This window comes from Numenius arquata, chromosome 12, assembly GCF_964106895.1.
Source record: "Numenius arquata chromosome 12, bNumArq3.hap1.1, whole genome shotgun sequence".
Lineage (NCBI taxonomy): Eukaryota > Metazoa > Chordata > Aves > Charadriiformes > Scolopacidae > Numenius > Numenius arquata.
This window is the reverse complement of record NC_133587.1, coordinates 44,650,254-44,668,414: the sequence shown is the minus strand read 5'-3', so window position 1 is coordinate 44,668,414 and position 18,161 is coordinate 44,650,254. Positions and strand designations below refer to the sequence as shown.

General features: G+C 45.7%; 1 protein-coding gene across 1 annotated transcript in view; it reads left to right on the top strand.

Moving 5' to 3' along the window:
- The window catches only part of MAP4 (microtubule associated protein 4), a 157,172-nt gene that overhangs the window by 15,055 nt on the left and 123,956 nt on the right, over nt 1–18,161 (top strand). The window contains exon 2 of the mRNA XM_074157655.1: nt 16,869–16,922. The gene's annotated coding sequence lies outside the window, so the exon portion shown is untranslated. The remainder of the gene's footprint in view (nt 1–16,868; nt 16,923–18,161) is intronic.

Here is an 18,161-nt window from a genome sequence, read left to right as displayed (position 1 = left end):
TACTAAATTACTTGTTAGTCTACTAAGTTAAAGAAAAATATATTTAGAAAAAGAGAAGTTGAGTGTGGTGAAGCTGCTCAGTGGATCGATCTGATTAAAGGCAGTCTCTTGCTTTCACGTTTCTTTTGTGTAAACTCTGGGTTAATTGACTCACTCATTCCGTCCAGCTCCAGCCGAAAGGCCGTGGAGGGCGAATGAATTGCAGGCGGCAGATGCTGGGATGAAAGACGACACAAACCAACCACAGGGTGAAACTTTCTGAAGCCTCTGTGTTCCCTTCTGAGAAGTGAGTGGGGAACAGACAGACTCTGCCTCGCCAGAGATCTGTGGAATTGATCATTTCACACAACGCAATCAAAGTTGCTCTTGATTTCTAAATGCTACGTGACTTCTAGTTTTTGTTCTTAATTTCTGTGATCTGGCCATTAATAAGCACCGCTGGATTTGGATTTGTTTCGGTTGTGTGCTATACAATGGCAAATCTGAATTCCGCATCCAGTTTCCTTTTGCTTCATGTGGCCAAGATGAGAATTCTTGCATGACTGCAATAAAATAATGGGGAAGAACTAGAAGGATGTTCAAAAAAACCATCATGCTGAGTTGCAGAAGCGTAATAGGGTGCTCAGGTGCCAGCAGCCGGGAGTTCTGGCTTCTGTCCTTAGGATTATTTCTGCTTTTATCCATTTCTGCTTTTATTTGTGTTATGAAACACAGAAACAGACACTGTAGATGTTTCTTTCAGCTTGATGCTGTTTGCGTCCGTTTCATCAGCTTGTGTCTGTCTGTGGGATCAGCTCCTTTGGAGGCCTCTGTGAGGATGCTGAATTTACAGACCTAGGTTATGCTGGATATTTGGCTTAATCACAGAATCCCAGAATGATATGGGGTTGGAAGGGACCTCTGGAGATCATCTCCTCCAACACCCTGCCAGAGCAGGTCCCACGTGGAGCATGTCCAGGCAGGTTTGGAATGTCTCCAGAGAAGAAGACTCCACCACCTCTCTGGGCAGCCTCTTCCAGGGCTCTGCCACCCTCACAGCAAACAAGTTCCTCCTCATGTTGAGATGGAAATTCCCATGTTCCAGTTTGTGCCCGTTCCCTCTTGTCCTGTCCCTGGGCACCTCTGAAAAAAGACTGGCCCCATCCTCCTGACACCCACCCTTGAAGGATTGCTAGGTGTTGATCAGATCCCCCCTCAGTCTTCTCTTCTCCAGACTAAACAGACCCAAGTCCCTCAGCCTTTCCTCAGCAGAGAGATGCTCCAGGCCCCTCAGCATCTTTGTAGCCCTTTGCTGGACCCTCTCCAGCAGTTCCCTGTCCTTCTGCAACTGGGGAGCCCAGAAGAACTGGTCCCACTGCTCCAGATGGGGCCTCCCCAGGGCAGAGCAGAGGGGCAGGATGACCTCCCTCCACCTGCTGGTCACACTCTTCTTGATGCCCCCCAGGATGCCCTTGGCTTTCTTGGCCACCAGGGCATATTGCTGGCTCATGGGCATCCTGTTGTCCCCCAGGACTCCCAGGTCCTTCTCCGCAGAGCTGCTCTCCAGCAGGTCAGCCCCAACCTGTCCTGGTGCAGGGGGTTATTCCTCCCCAGGTGCAGCACTTTGCCCTTGTTGAATTTCATCAGGTTCCTCTGCCCAACTCTCCAGCCTGTCCAGGTCTCTCTGTGTGGTGGCCCAGTGCCAGCGCCCTCGGACAGGTACAGACTTCTGATGGCAGATGAAGTTTTGTACAGAGGACTTGGCTGTCTGGAGCAGGCTACATAATCTCTGTGGAAATGATATTTTGAAAGGAGGTGTCTCAGCTCCTTCGAGCTGAACTTTAGGAGCCCAGGAGCAGTATTTGGATTTTATTGAGAGGGAGGAGAAAAAAGGAAAAAAAAGGTACTGTGGCCAGTACTTTTCTTGCTGATTCTTTAGCAGGAGTTTTTTGCACAGTAGCAACCTTCTCCTGTTGTACTGGGGTATTCTCCTTTTCCTTCAGCCTGAAGCCAGGTATGGGCAGTTCAGAATATTTTCTTGTCGCTTTTGGTAGAAATACAAAGCGTAACTGAAGTGATGTAGAGTCTAAAAGTGCTGCTTCTTCCAAATGCCAAGAAAAAAACAAACACAAAGCCCTTCCCAAACCCCTCTGGTACTTGTCAGAAACCATCCCCTTATGAGTCTAATAATTTGGCTAAAAAATTTAGATTTAGAATGCTTATAAGACATTATGAAAGTGGTAGAAATATAGGAGGAAAAAAAGGAGGGGGGGAGGCTACTGAATATTTTCTGAATAATAAAGTGAACCTTTCTGTAAAACATCTTCTTTACTAATTAATCATCAAATGAAACTAACTTTCTGAAGTACAACAGCATGTAACAAAAAGCTTTTTTTTGCTCAAGTTTGCTGTTGGGAATGATCTCATCCTGGTGCCTGAGCGGTCACTGTGCAATGCCCAAACTATTTGCTGAAACAAAAGTGTGTGGCCTCGGCCGAGCGGTGAATAATCTCTTCGATGGCGTTGGGGGGATCGAGGTGGGTCAGGCAAGAACTGCACCCTCTGAATTCCATGCGCGTATTTTTCTGGCAATCACATAAGTGGTGGTTGCTTTTGTTTTGTTTTTTTAAGCCTCTATATGGATGATTTTAATTAAAAAATGATGTAACGGTGATCCCTAGCTTCACAGTTTTAAGCTATATATTTTAAATCTTAGTGCAGTGACTAAATATGCCTCCTGTGTTAAATTCACCCAGCTGCATTTTGAATTTCTCTCTTGCCAGAGTTAGAAATGAAAGCGTCTCTTAACTGGGTGGGAGCATTTATCCAACATTCCCTTCAGATTAACTTTGTCGCAGATTTACACAAGCAAAACTTTCAAGGACTCCTGTAGCTACTGCCTAGTGATACTCGGAGTAAACTCTGATAGTTTCATCCTGCTCCTGTGCCTCGAGTCCTCTGGCCTCTCAAAATAAACCCCTTGAGAGGAGGACCCATCCCTGGAGGGGTTCAAGGCCAGGTTGGACGGGGCTTGGAGCAACCTGGTCTGGTGGGAGGTGTCCCTGCCCAGGGCAGGGGGTGGGAATGGATGGGCTTTAAGGTCCCTTCTAACAATTCCATGATTCTATGATTAAAAGCGGGGTAGTATAATTATTTTTTTTTAATTGGTCTTTGTAGTAAGAACCTACCCATTAAGCTTTTCTGATGTGTTTAATGAGTTGAGTCGGCCCGAGCAGCAGTGGCTTGGCTGTGCCAGCACAGGGGCGTGTGATTGGGGCCACTGGTCCTTCTGGAGCACAAGTCTTATGAGGAGCAGCTGAGGGAGCTGGGGGTGTTCAGCCTGGAGAAAAGGAGGCTGAGGGGAGACCTTCTCGCTCTCTACAACTCCCTGAAAGGAGGGGGTAGCCGGGGGGGCTGGCCTCTTCTCCCAAGGAACAGGTGATGGGACAAGAGGAAATGGCATCAAGCATGTCAGCTTCTTGTGGCTCTGCAGAACTCTCTTAATTCCCACAGGTATGAGAAATGGATTAAATATACTGCTGGAAACTAGTTTTATTGGTCCATCTGAAGCATTTTCACAAGGGGATTTTTTTTTTCATTTGGCCTTAGTGCTATATTTATTGTATTCATGTAGCTTTTGATTGCTGAAGCCGCCATTTGAGGCTTTCAAGGCAGTAAATCTGTGCATGAATTTACTTGATTGTTCTGTGAAGTCATGCATGTTTTCCTGCTTTCCCTCTTGACGGGAAACTGCTGCTGATCTCACTGCAGCTTCGGAGCAGCCATCGCTTTCCTTGATGGGCACAGAACCAGTATCCGAGAGAACAGTTCCACCAGGCTCCCTTGGGATCGAGTATTGCGATGCCACCGACAAACTCATCCTGCTCCTCTGCCTTCAGCAAAATAAATGGGGTGTGTGGGAAGGGATCTGCAAAGATGCTGAGTCTCTCCTTTTTCTTTCCCTGCAGTTTTTCTCCATCTCACTTCTTACTTAGTGTGATTGAAAAGCAATTTGCAAAAATGAAGCAAAATAAGAGTGCATCAGTCTCTTGTCATCCAGAGCTCTGGCTGCTTGTGCTGTGGCTGTAGGCATGAGAGGTTAAAAAAAAAAAAAAAAAAAAAAATTAGAAAAATCCATGTTTAACAATATCACAGTGAAGGGTGGGGGGAATGGCAGATGGATGAGCTTGCGCTGCGGGGCTCTGCTCTGCAGTCACCTTCAGCAGGGTGTTATTTAAAGTCTACCTGTGTCAAATGCACCCTTAGGTATATCACGTCTCGGATCTTGAAGCAATTTGTTCATCTGTTCTGGTTTAACACAACTGTCTGCACCTTGTTGGAATCTGTTGTCATCTGTTGTCAGGTACTAAGGCTCCATCCCACTTTTTCACGCTGAATTGAATAAATCTGGTTTTGGAGGTAGTTGCGTAATTGGAAATCGGTGTTCTTCCTCTGTTCTGGTTGATTTCTTTTTTTTTTGTTAGCTTTAGAAACTTTTTTGTTTTACAAACCTGAATTAATCTTCTACAGCTGTAAATAAACACCTGAAGGATTTATCAGATAATTCACTTTGGTCTGGAATTCACTAAGGACTGACACTGTTTTAAAACCCACCCAAGCTGTAGCTTTGATGCAGGATATGTCAATGTGTTCCAGCTTAAACCAAACGTTAAATCTATTCACAAACTGGCATTGAATTTTATTCTGATTGCTTGGGTTTTCAGCCCCCTTGTGAAAAAGGGGAAGGTACCTTTTACACATTGACTTCTTTTGGTTGGTCTTTTTTTTTTCCCCTCCAATCTGAGTCCCAGGGACTGCTCCTCTTGGGGACCCACAAATTTCCTTTGCGGCAGGAGGCTTTTCTTTTACATCATCTCAAAGCATTTAGATTGATGGAAAAACCCAAAAGCTTGGGTAAGATGGACTTCTTTATGCCTTGGAAATGTGATATGCAAGCTGAATTGCAGATAACTAGATGTTAATGATCTTAACCCTATCTGGCATCACTGTTTTGACCCTTATCTCCCCTTCTTCCCTTTCACCAGGTACGGATATCGCTTTCTCTTACACCTTCCAGAGCAAATCCCCTCTTACTTGCTCTGATTTCAGCTGTAAGTCTTGAGTGTTGGTGCTGTGTGATAAATAATGGGAGGGTGTGGGGTATTTCACAGGTGACTTCTGCACAGCCGGCATCTCGGTGAGGGCCCAGCAAAGTCTGGGTGTCACCAGGACTTCGCCACCGCAGTGACTTTGGTGTCTCAGGACATTGATATATCGTATCATTGCAGGAAATCTGATTTTTTTCCATGTAAAGCTTTTGAGCAGGACTACAAAGATGCTGAGGGGCCTGGAGCATCTCTCTGACAAGGAAAGGCTGAGGGACTTGGGTCTCTTTAGTCTGGAGAAGGGAAGACTGAGGGGGGATCTGATCAAGGCCTATAAATACTCAAAGGGTGGGTGTCAGGAGGATGGGGCCAGTCTTTTTCCAGTGGTGCCCAGGGACAGGACAAGAGGGAACGGGCACAAACTGGAACATGGGAAGTTCCATATAAACGTGAGGAGGAACTTCTTTGCTGTGAGGGTGGCAGAGCCCTGGGAGAGGCTGCCCAGAGAGGTGGTGGAGTCTCCTTCTCTGGAGACATTCCAAACCCGCCTGGACACGTTCCTGTGGGACCTGCTCTGGGTGGACCTGCTCTGGCAGGGGGTTGGAGGAGGTGATCTCCAGAGGTCCCTTCCAACCCCATATCATTCTGGGATTCTGTGAGCAGCAAGTCCTGGAGTATAGTCCTATTCTGAATGGTCTTGCCTTTAATTGATTATTAACACTTTCTGTTGTGTCTGTAATGATTTTGAGTGTCATTAACTTTTCTGTTAGAGGATGGCCTCTAATCTAGAAGTAAATATTTTGATACTAGGTAAAGTATATCGTTTCTGTGCTACTGAATAGCCGTGACTGCTGGAAGGCCTTTTGGCTTGAAGAAGGGAGGAGAGAGAGGAGGAACCTGCCCCCAGCCCCTGCCAGGGTTGTCTTACAGCGCTCATTACAGCTGAGTGGGGTATGTTTCAGGTGCCAGAGAACTACAGCGAGGTCCTGTCATTCTTCACTCTGCAATCCAGGCTCTGAAATATTCAGGTGTCAACTGCAGGGGGTCATTTAAGCCCTCACCAGTTTTAACTGGTCCTCCCCGTTGACGGGACACGGGCGAAGATTGTTTTCGAGATGTGCCAGGAAGTAGCTGCTTTATTAACAGCAGATTCCAGAAGAGCGAATCGGGCAGCTCCATGATTTCTAGCACTTCAGTAGCAATGACCATGTGTCTGTGCACTGGGATTTTAAAATGCTTTATTTTGCTTTCCTCCTTCTGATCCATGTTCACGTTTTGCCTCTTGAGAAGGCAGAGAGAAATCTATCAATAACGCAGAGACTCTTTGTGCAATGGAAAAATCAAGATTACTGTGGGTTTTGCTTTTTAACGTATTCCTTGGTGTACTGGTTGTATTGCTGTCTGGAATCATTTGAAAAAAAAATAATTGCATTCCCTCTGTCGAATAAGAGCTGCTGATGCATCTTCTGTATCATCCCTGGCTAAACAGCCATCCTGAAATTAATATGGAAACTGATACAGAAAATGTAAAAGCAAAATCAGGTTCTATTGTGTTTGTAATCTCTAACTACTGAGTTTTGGCACAGGCTAAACTTAAGTGTTGGAGACAAGGGGAATTATCGTTTCCATCTACCCTTTTTAATACAGGAGGTCTTGTACACAGAAGAAATGCTGTTTTCCTTTTAATCTGTTTTAAGAAACAGTGTGTGTGTGTGGCTTGCCCTTGGGCTGCCTTTGTTCACCTGTGACTAATGAGGAGCGTTAGGTGTTTCTAATAAGCTCTTATCTGGCTGTTCCAACACCAGTCCTGCTGCTCGTACCCTTTAGAGCTGTTCCGCTCAGCTGCATCTCCAGTTTCTGTAACGGAGACACTGGAAACCAGCCTGTGGAGCTCGTGTGTGCAGAGCTATCGGGTGAAGGAAGGTGGTATTTCCTCCGAAGCAGGGTCTGTGGTCAGTAGTGGATTCCACAAAAAGCATGCAGGGAAGTGCATTGATCTCTAGCACTTAAGTCGCAGTGTCGTGTCTGAGTGTTTTTCTTCCCCTATTCCCCTCCCTGCTACTTCTGTTCCATTTTGCCCCTTGAGAAAGGGGAGAGATCTCTTTTGATGCTCTGTTATATGTGCAAGGGACGAGCATCTCTCACTCTTGAAAATATTGCTGCCTGTTGTGTCTAAAAAGTGTGATGAGAACAATAAATAGAGTATAGAGCCACGATGGACGCTCTGCCCTGTGGTTTCTTATGGAAATGTGTGGCATTAACTCAGAATTGAGTCTGTAAAGAGCAACTAGTTCATAAAATATACCATCATAAACAAAGGAGATACTGAATTTGCTAATGAGTGGATTCATCTTAGACTTGCTCACCTTCTGAAGGGAGGGTGGGACTGATTTTAAGGGCACGGTTAATGGCTAGCTCAGTTCCTCTTAAGTGTTCCTAACCATCTTAAATATTTAACCTAAAATACACGGGTCGTTAAACCTGTCAAACTGATTAGCTCAGATACTGGTGTTTATTTAGAGCACATCTGGGCATGGGAATTTGGTCTATATCAATGACCTCTTGCATGGAGGTATCTTATGGCTGTTTATACTTTCATAAATAAATTTCCAAAGTGAAAACCCAAGGATTAAATAAATCCTAAATCTCTCTTAAAGGTACTTCTAGGGCAAGATTGGGGCAGTTGCAGGTTGGGGTGAAGGAGCAGAGATCAGTGGTAGGTTTGAGCAGAGGATTACGACCTCTGCAGGAGACTCAGGGGTGAGGGAGGAGACAGTGACGGGCAGCTCTTGCACTTAAATTAGCAAAGTTGGCAGGTGTCAACCTTGAAAACATAAGTAGATTGAAGTCTCATGAATTTTCATGATTTCTTACAGTGGTAAAATGTCAGATAGGGTTCTGAATTCTTCTCACATAGTTGTTTTGCTTTAAAGCTGTCGCCGTGGTAATGTGTCATTGCTGAGGCAGCCTTCGAGGTCCCAAAGAAATGGGAAATCCAAACTTCTCTCTTCTTTGCCCGCACTAATACATTAGCTGGTGCTGCAGACGACATTCTTTTATCTGGTTTAATTTTGTAAAATTGCTGTTGGCAGCTGCAACTTCCTTCTTGGTCTTATTTTTCTGAAGTCGAGGAAAGACAGTGCTTCATAGTCCAGGTGCGATTGTGGCGTTCTCCATTCAGGGATGCACCGAATGAGGTTATGGTGTTCTCTGCTCAGGGGTGCACCAGCAGCTGGCTATATTTGAGATATATATATTTTATTTATTTTTTTTTTTAATTTGCATGGCATCACTGACCACTCCATCGACTTCCTGATCTGCGCAGTGAGAGTTTGTGGAAAGGAAACAAACAGTCCTGTTCTTGAACCATCTCAGGATTTGCCAGATCAGGGTGTGGGAAAGTAATGGTGTGTTTTTTTTTTTTTTTTACTGCTGCCCGAAAAGGGCGTTCTGTGCATGGAGTGAGGAAGAGAAGGATGCTTTTTGTTTTACATGTTGAACAGTCTGTTACAACTTTGGCTACTGATAAACCCATTTCAGGCTTGTTTGCTGGGGATGTGACCTCAGGGCCTTCATGACTTGCAGCTGGAAGCCTTATACATATTCCTTACCCTCCTTCATCTGTGTCTGGGGACGGCATCTGGCTGCATCCATGGAGCAGAAAGGAAGCATTAAACATGGCTTGAATAGAATTGAGCTCAAAGAAGTTCCTTTGCAAAGCGAGACCAAGAGTTTCCACACGGTTGAGGAACAGAGCTAATGGAGCAACATTTCTCACCGTATGGAGAATGAGAGAACGAGGCTTGAGGCAGCTCATCAGCGTCTTAGGTTAAAGAGGTGCCAGTTGAGGGTTAGACATTGGTGAAGACTTATGGTCACCTCACACCTCCAGGTGTGAAAAAATTTAACCTGTTTGTTAAATTTCTAAAAAGTATAGGAGTTGAATCGGTGGGAGTGAAGATGTTGGGTTGGAAACAGCCCTCTGGTTTAGCTGAAGTTGTTATGGATGGGTGGCCTACACTGTGCAGGGACAGAGGAAAACCATGGAAGGAGAATATGTGGAGTGCCGGGTTGGCCACCACTGGCCTCCTGGGGGTTGGCCACCACCAACAGTGGTAAAAAACCAGATGTGCCAGGCATTCGGTTTAAATAAAAGAACTGTCCAGAGCAGAGAGATCTTATAAAAGACTTTTTAAAGACTAGCAAAAACGATAATTTTTTAAAAAGGCATTGAGAAATAAGATCTTGCCAACAAACCCGTTTCTTACAGTCGTGGGCCCGGGAGACTTTGGTGGTGGTGTGCTCTTTGGCAGTGGCAGATGAGGATGAACTGGACCACTGGGGTTTCCAGGAAGCTGGGCTGATGTGAATATCAAAACAACTTGCTAAGTAAGAGCTTCTCATCATCTGGTGTCTCCAGCTGTACCTGTGCTAGTGAATTACGTGATGCTCGGTGACTCCCAGGAGTCAGCGTCTCTGCTGTTTGTTTTTAGAGTATTTCCTGGTGCAATCTTTGCCCTTGGGGCAGAAGGACTCTTCCAGACACTGGTGGATGTGGTTCCAGAGCTGGCATAGAGTGAGACCATTCCCAAGAGCCATTGGCACGTACCCACCATGGGTTTAAGAGCAGGAAGAGCAGGACTTCACAGTGTGAATGTAGCCCCTTCCCGGTCACTATGGTCCTGGGCACATTTAAGTCATCTCTTGACACTGAACTTCCCAGTGAGGAGGTTGCCTTTGTGTTCCCTCGGGATCGCAGGAAGCGCAATCAAGTTTAGCAGCCTCTCATTAGAGGACAAGTGACATTTGAATAATGAAAGCTGCTTTTTTTTTTTTCCTCTTTCTCCTCCTCGAGGGATCATTAGCGCTCAGCCCCCGCGAAGGCAGGAACGGCCATTGGAGCAACTTTGCTTTAATTTAGTTTAACTGAAGGGTGTTCCTATCCCAGTTATCGCTCAAGACCTGACTCAGGTTCTTACTGCTCCTTTTTCTACTCTGCGTGCGACTGAATCTTTACTCTCTGAATCTCCATAACATCTTCAGTCATTAAAAATGCCTATTTTGGGTCTGTGCTACCCAAAAAGATGGCAGGTTGTTGGATAACGCTGTCCGTGTGTGGGCGCGGGTGTGTGCTTTGACAAATAAAGCGTATGACAGGAGTCCCAGTGGGTCTGTATTGATTAGACAGAACAGTAGGAAGAATTCTTGAATTCTTAAAACCTTTATTTTTAGATGTAATTTGGTGAGGCTGGAGGCTTTACTGCTCAATGAACTGGTCCAAAACCAAATATGTCAGAAGAAGATTAAATTTGAATGTGGAAGACAGTTGTTTTTTTTTTTCTTATGCACCAGAGTTTGTGTAAAGAACTGGTCAGAAATCACTATTCGCCTTAAATTTGCATGCTCTGAATCCAAATTAGCGCTGCTTTCCCCCAAACTCCTCGTCCACACAGGAAGCGAGAGGTGCTTGGGAATAAAACGGCAATAGCTAATTTTAGCTGATTTAGTCCTGTTTAGCAGCGGGGTTCCTCGACTCTGAAAAGAGATACTTTAGTCTGGCTGAAATCACTTTTTTTTCACTGTGCTTCTGTTGCGAAGGAAAGCGCTTTGTTTCTCACCAAGGGTGTTTTTTGCCTTGGGTTTTGGTGTTTACTTTCTTTTCTTTCTGTTTTTCTTGTGGATCTGGATGTTTGTGTGTTACAGCTTTGGGGGGGGGTTGGGTAGGGTGGTGGTTTTTTTTTTCTGTCGAGACACATCAGAAAGATCTATAGAAAAATTCAAAAATTACTTCAGTCAAAACATTTCATCTCAGCCTGTTTTTGGGTGTTTTCAGCCTCTTGTCGTGTGTCTTCTGTCTCGTGATGCAGTTGACTACTCGCTCTCTGGTCATATGCTAATTAACCAAGGACCACTGATTGATGGATCTTGCCTCTTAATTAGCGTTTGCTCTGCTGTTTGGCTTTTCAGGATCATTCTGGAAGGTCCTTGCTTGGTCCTTGACAACTGGTGACTCAGCAATCCCTGAGTCACTCTTCCAGCATTCTGGAATCATCGTGTGGTGTTTCTTCAGTCAAATTGCTCTTGACACATGAAAATCCCCTGTGCCAGAAGAACAGCTCCCCTTGTGCGGCTGCTTATTTACCCTCTGATTCACCTGGGAGTCCTGGGGGACAACAGGATGCCCATGAGCCAGCAATGTGCCCTGGTGGCCAAGAAGGCCAATGGCATCCTGGGGGGCATCAGGAAGAGTGTGACCAGCAGGTGGAGGGAGGTCATCCTGCCCCTCTGCTCTGCCCTGGGGAGGCCCCATCTGGAGCAGTGGGACCAGTTCTTCTGGGCTCCCCAGTTGCAGAAGGACAGGGAACTGCTGGAGAGGGTCCAGCAAAGGGCTACAAAGATGCTGAGGGGCCTGGAGCATCTCTCTGATGAGGAAAGGCTGAGGGACTTGGGTCTTTTTAGTCTGGAGAAGAGAAGACTGAGGGGGGATCTCATCAATGCCTATAAATCCTTCAAGGGTGGGTGTCAGGAGGATGGGGCCAGTCTTTTTTCGGTGGTGCCCAGGGACAGGACAAGAGGGAACGGGCACAAACTAGGACATAAGAAGTTCCATCTCAACATGAGGAGGAACTTCTTTGCTGTGAGGGTGGCAGAGCCCTGGGAGAGGCTGCCCAGAGAGGTGGTGGAGTCGTCTTCTCTGGAGACATTCCAAACCCGCCTGGACATGTTCCTGTGGGACCTGCTCTGGGTGGACCTGCTTTGGGATGGTCTTGGAGGAGATGATCTCCAGAGGTCCCTTCCAACCCCATATCATTCTGGGATTGTATGAACCTCGCTGGTTTTGAACTTTGCCAACCTGAATTGCTACAGAAGACTATTTCTTAAAGCCTGTCCTCTTTCATAAGGTTTAAATGTGGATATTGGTGAAGAACATGTCTTTGCTTTGCAGTTGAAGACCTTTATTCTTCCATGCGGTACCTGCAATGGGGATTTAACATATTTCAGCAAGTAGTGGGAGTTGCGTGACTACGGTGGAAGCCTGACTTGCTGCTCATAAATCTTTCCTGAGAAGATTATTCACTTCTAGAGTTCAGTGCAGCTCCATCTTGTGTTTTGAAGACTCTTTAAATTATTAGTCTGACTTCAGCGCTTTCCTTCTCCTCCTGGGAGAAGCTCTATTCAAAAGCCTAGAATTAAATCTAAAAACAGCCTCTTTCAGTTTTATCTGAGATGCCTCATGCGAGTGTGGGAACTGGAATGGGATGCTTAACAACAATGCGTTAAGTATTTGGCAATGATACCCCTGAAGGAAAAAACTCCACTGTATATTCTAGAATAAATTCTTAGTATCATAGAATGGTTTGGGTGGGAGGGGACCTTAAAGATCGAGTTCCAAGCCCCTGCCCTGGGCAGGGACACCTCCCACCAGACCAGGTTGCTCCAAGCCCCCTCCAACCTGACCTTGAACCCCTCCAGGGATGGGGCAGCCACAGCTTCTCTGGGCAACCTGGGCCAGGGTCTCACTCTTGTTTTGGGCTGTGGGTGAGTTCAGTTTGGGGAAGGAGCCAAGACAGGGGCTGGTGGCTCTAGAGGTGGTTTCCCTCGTTGAAGGTGTTGCACTTAATTTGCTGCCAGTGTTGTTCCTCCAGGGAAGGAGCTGGGGCGAACATCTGAGCTGCCTTAATCCGGGTTTGGTGGCCACTGTGTATGTATAGCTCAGGGTTTACAATGAGACTTTGTGTTTGAAGCTGTGGTATTCAACGACATGATCCTGCTTGGCCCGGGGAACGCTGGAGCTGCAACGCCCCCCTTGGCTCTTCCCAGCCCATATTTGCCACGGGGAGCTATTTAAAGGAAGCCGTTTATCTAGAGATTTGGGAAGAAAGTATGAAAGGTGAGAGACAACAGGAAACTAAAAGATCGAGTGGCTTTTTCTCCTGTGATATGGGAAAGAGTCCTCTGAATTTAGGGCTGAGAAGAGTGTTTAGAGAAGGTTGAGGGAGCCCATAAGGGCGTCTGATATGATGAACGGCACATTCTTTCTCTTACAAAACTTAATTGCGCTGGAGGACATTCCATTTTGCTGGGGTAAGAGTGATAATCCTGGAGGTTTGCTCTGATTTTTCTCTTTGGCAGTACAGTAACCTAAAAGCAGATTGAGACAAGCCCTGTTCGTACAGAAAAAACTAAATTATTGGGACTAGTGGTTCTCTAATCTTGATAATTTTGTGGGGTGAATGTGGGGGAATCCCTGCTTCGCTCCCGTCGTGCGCCCAAGGTAAGCGGTATGTTTTCTCCAGGACCAAGGAGAGGCAGTGGTTTACTCCATCCTGGAAACAAGCAAGGACAAGGAGTTGCTACTTAAAGAACCTTCAAAATGATTAAAAAAAAAAAAAGCAGAAATGAATTGTTAATGTTTGCCCTGAAATATGTATGTGCTTTTTGGGACTCTCAGAATGACTCTTGCATGATAGATGGGGCGGATTTGGTGAACTCTCAGGTGAGAAAGAAACAGAAGGTGGGAGACTGGGGGGAGAGTAGTTTAGTGTATTAATGGGATGCAGGCAATTAATTTGGGGGGGAAAACAACGCCATGTGTGTAGAAAACTGGTGAAGTTAGAGAAGCCGTTGACACGTTTAGTAATGAAAGCCCAAGGAGCTCGGGAAGCAGAAGAGCTGAGGAACAAGAACTACTGGTGTGGGACGTGGAACTGGTTCATATGGGGGTAGCAAACCCGCCGGGATGGTCCGCACACCAGGCAGGACCTGTTTTCCGATAGCGTGGGCAAGATAAAACCCAGGCGTGCGCGTGGAGTGGGATGTAAATGAAATTATAAACTGCTTTTCCTCTGCCGTGTTGCTCTTCAGCATCGCTCGCGTAAAGAGTGTGTTGGGGAGAAATGAAGTCACCAACTTGGAATCAGGGTTGCAAGGTATGGACAGGTATCTCTTAACATTAACGTAATTCCCAGTAATATTTTTCCAAACTGGAAAACATTTATGTCAGTTTGGGGTAAGAAAAACAGATTATTTAGCATTTCTGCTCGTCAGCCCGGAACACCTAGTACTTAAGGAAAAAGCAACCCGTGGATAGTTAAGACCACCTTGGGTAATACAGGAATTCTTTCCTTTGGGGTTTATTTAAGGACCAACTGGAGATGCACGTTTGCTAAAGGGAGAAATATTTTTGCCCAGACTCATAAACGCGGTAGGTTTTATTTCGCTGGGGTCAGAACCCTGGTTGATACAGCACTATTTGAGCTGGAGTTACAACACCCAGCACTAAAAAGGCAGCTAAGCTTTAATTTTCTTTAATGTTCTGCTGCAAAATATAAATCTAGGTTTTTGTCTCCTTTTTTTTTTTTTCTTAGCAAATAGGGTAAAGTTTGGTGCTTTCAATGCAAAGAGGTTGGAATATCTTGTGGGAGAGTGTAATAACCTGGTGGGTCACAGCAACCGGTATGGGATGAAGTTCACCGGGGCAGACGGGTGGGCTGGATGCCTTGGGATGTGATCTGGGTGTTTGTGAGTGGGAGGTAGCCCCGATTTATCACAGGGTGGCTGGACTGCAAACAAATAACAACGTGGAAAAGGAAAGTGTGGGCTTCTGATGTGTACTAGCAGTTTGCCCCTGTTGGGAAGGGGAACATTAGTGTTACTTCACAAGCAGGAGCTCATCACAACACTTGTGTATCCAAAACATGCACGAGAGATTTCTCTGTTCCTTAATTAACTTGGTAACTCTCCTGTTCCCTTCAGAAGAGGTGGAAAGGACTTTCAGAAGGTTTTTCTCCCTCCCGAGACAGTTGAAATGATCACTGCCCTGAAGTTTAGTAATTACTAACTAATTACACTTACCGAAGCTGAAATTATACTCTTTTCACGGGCTGTTTTCTCATTTAACTGAAAGATTTTGCTCTCCCGTAATGTGAAATGTAGGGAGAGGAGTGAGCGTTGGGGTTTCTATTTGACTTTGCATTAATAACCAGGTTCTGAGCTGGGAGGTTGTTGTGAGACTGGCTCGATGACTTGCCGTGGTGAGGAACAACCTGAATGTTTCTCCACGTGGATTAAAATACTTCCCTGACGCTGACTGCACAGCTTAGTTCATATTCTTTCCTGCGGAGTGCTGCCTGGAGAACATAAGGGGAATTATTTTGGTAGATATGCTTGTTTTACAATCATAGAATGGTTAGAGTTGGAAGGGACCTTAAAGACCATCCAGTGCCACCCCCTGCCCTGGGCAGGGACACCTCCCACCAGACCACGTTGCTCCAAGCCCCCTCCAACCTGGCCTTGAACCCCTCCAGGGATGGGGCAGCCACAGCTTCTCTGGGCAACCTGGGCCAGGCTCTCACCACCCTCACAGCAAAGAAGTTCTTCCCCACATCTCAGCTCGATCTCCCCTCTTTCAGTGTCAAACCCTTCCCCCTCGTCCCATTGTTCCCCTCCCTGATCCAGAGTCCCTCCCCAGCTTTCCTGGAGCCCCTTGAGGGACTGGAAGGGGCTCTAAGGTCTCCCCGGAGCCTTCTCTTCTCCAGGCTGAACCCCCCCAACTCTCTCAGCCTGTCCTCACAGCAGAGGGGCTCCAGCCCTCTGATCATTTTCGTGGCCCTCCGCTCTACCCATTCCAACAAGTCCACGTCCTTCCTATGTTGAGGACTCCAAAGCTGGACACAGTACTCCAGGTGGGGTCTCACAAGAGCAGAGTAGAGGGGTAATAATGACCAAAGTGTAAAATATTGTATAGAAAAAAATTGGGACACGACACTTAGTAGATGGGGAGATGGTTCCCTGGTAGAATCGAATTGTTCAGGTTGGAAGGGACCTTTCAAATCATTGAGTCCAAAAAAGCTGGTGGGTACAGCTTGACTGAAGTCATGGAAGACATACAGAAAATAGGTGTGCACCTGAAATACAGCTCCTGAGTTCTTTTTTCTTACCACTTTTTTTATTTAACTCTGGATCTCCTTAAAATATTACCCCAAGTATCATTAATGTAATCTGTAAAAGAACACAGCACGTGCTTTTTGAGTTGAGCAACGCGTCTGGCAGTACCTGTCGGTTTTGCCTTGTGAATGTACTAATAACACGGTGAGAGATTCCACTCTGACGTTTGGAAGCACAGAAAATGCCATGGAGTGGAAGAGCCTTTATTGAAGGAAAAAAGCTTCATCTTTGTGTTTTGTTTTTTTTTCTTGCTTGTCTCGGGCTAAAAGGTGGCAGTTCTGCTGCGTGAAAGCCTTCAGAGGGCCTCGCATGGTAACTCTGAATAATAATAACTGATAAATCAAGCCATGGATGTTTCGGTGCCTCTTTAGCTCCGTTCATCTCCAATCAGATAAAAACCATCCTGGTTTTTATCCAACCATGGATCCATCCTGGCTGTGCAGGTGTGTGCCCAGCAGGGACTCTGGGAGCATTTAAGCCATTATATGAACACCTGAACTACTGCTTGATGTCCTAATCATCCCGGATTGCTTCAACTTTAATGGCCTGTTAGAAAATAGCTATTATGATGCACGATGAGGGAGAAGTTGTCTCGCAGTTTTCGTGGTATATCCTTAATAGCTTGAGCTTGATGAGAAATAAGTCGTAGCTTGATTGTGTTCCTGTCGAGGAGCGAACGTTAAAGAAAGCTGCCAGCATGACTGCGGTGGGACTGTCACAAAATTTCTCCGGATTTAGTGAATTTTATGTGACATAAATCATCCCTAATAAGCTCACATCCAAGTGCTCTGGAATTGTATGGCTTCCTCTTAATTACACCTGCGTTGTGTTTTGCAGATAAGCACTTTCTGAGGACTGAAGGACCTGCTAAAGGGAACACCTGCTTTTGAGGTAGGAACAGCTTTTCTACTGACACAACACTAAATCTTTTAATTAAAAACAAAGGTTTGGTACAGCTGTGTGTACACTCTAAAGCTTCATCTCCTGTGGAAAATACAGCCACTGCCTGGAGTTCTGAAATGCCAGAATCTCCCACCAAATTTTAGTGGCAGAGCCCGAATGCTGGGCTACGGCAAGTGGAGTGATAAATGGGCTCTTGGAGAGTCTGAGTGTCTTTAAAAGGCATTATACAGGGAGCTCCACGCTGGAACTTCTGCAGAATAAACGTTTCTGAAGGGCACTTACCTTTCAATTCTTTTATGTTAAACACTTAACTGCTTTTTTGGGGGTATTTATTAAAGTTTCTAACGTTCCCCTGCTGCTGTTGAAGACGGTGGGGCTGGAGCGTGTCTCGAGGGATGCCCTTTCTGGCCAGTTGGACCTTCTTTCTTGCTTTTTCTGCCACAAAGGGCAGACAGCTTGTTCAACTTGCTCACTCAAATCTTTTTATCAGCATAAGAGGACTAGAAAAGATTAAAATGGGCAAACTAGGCTAAGAAAAAAACCCAAGTCTGATTTGATTTGTTAGGAATCTGGAGCAGTGGCTTATCCAGGTTTCTCGTCCTGACCTTCCTTTGTGGAAGGCACCATAAAGCTACGCTTCCACTGGGGTCTATCGTCAGGTCTGCAGAGATTAATTAAGATGCAGGTGCTCACGTAACATGTTTTAGTGAAGGAATTACAATTTCTTCAGGATATTTGTATGGACTGAGGGACATGACTGCCTTGCACCTTGCAGTTTGATTAGTGTGACAGTGATTGTTCTCAAATGCTGCCAATTTCTTCAAGTCCTGGGAGCAGTATCAGCCTGTTTACTCCACTAATTAATACGTTCTTCTGCCTTAACCTTAAGGTAGTCTAGGACTAGAGTGAAACACGGCACAGACTTGTACAAAAATGACTAAGCTCTTAATTAATGTCAGTCTGTCAGTACCATCCTTGGCTGTAACGAATGCAGAGGAGTTGAATGGATGTGGTTCAATTACAGCTTGTCTTAACATCATCAACTGCATGTGCTGTGATTTACTGAAACTGTCTGGAACCAGCAGCAGCCTCGCGGGTCTCCTAAAGCTTTGTTATGGGTCACCATAGGTGCCAGGTTCTGTCTTTTCAGTGGGGCCGATGCTCTCGTGGACCCAAGGAGGTGACTGGGAGCAGGCTGGGTCGGGGGCAGCCATGCCAGTTGTTTAT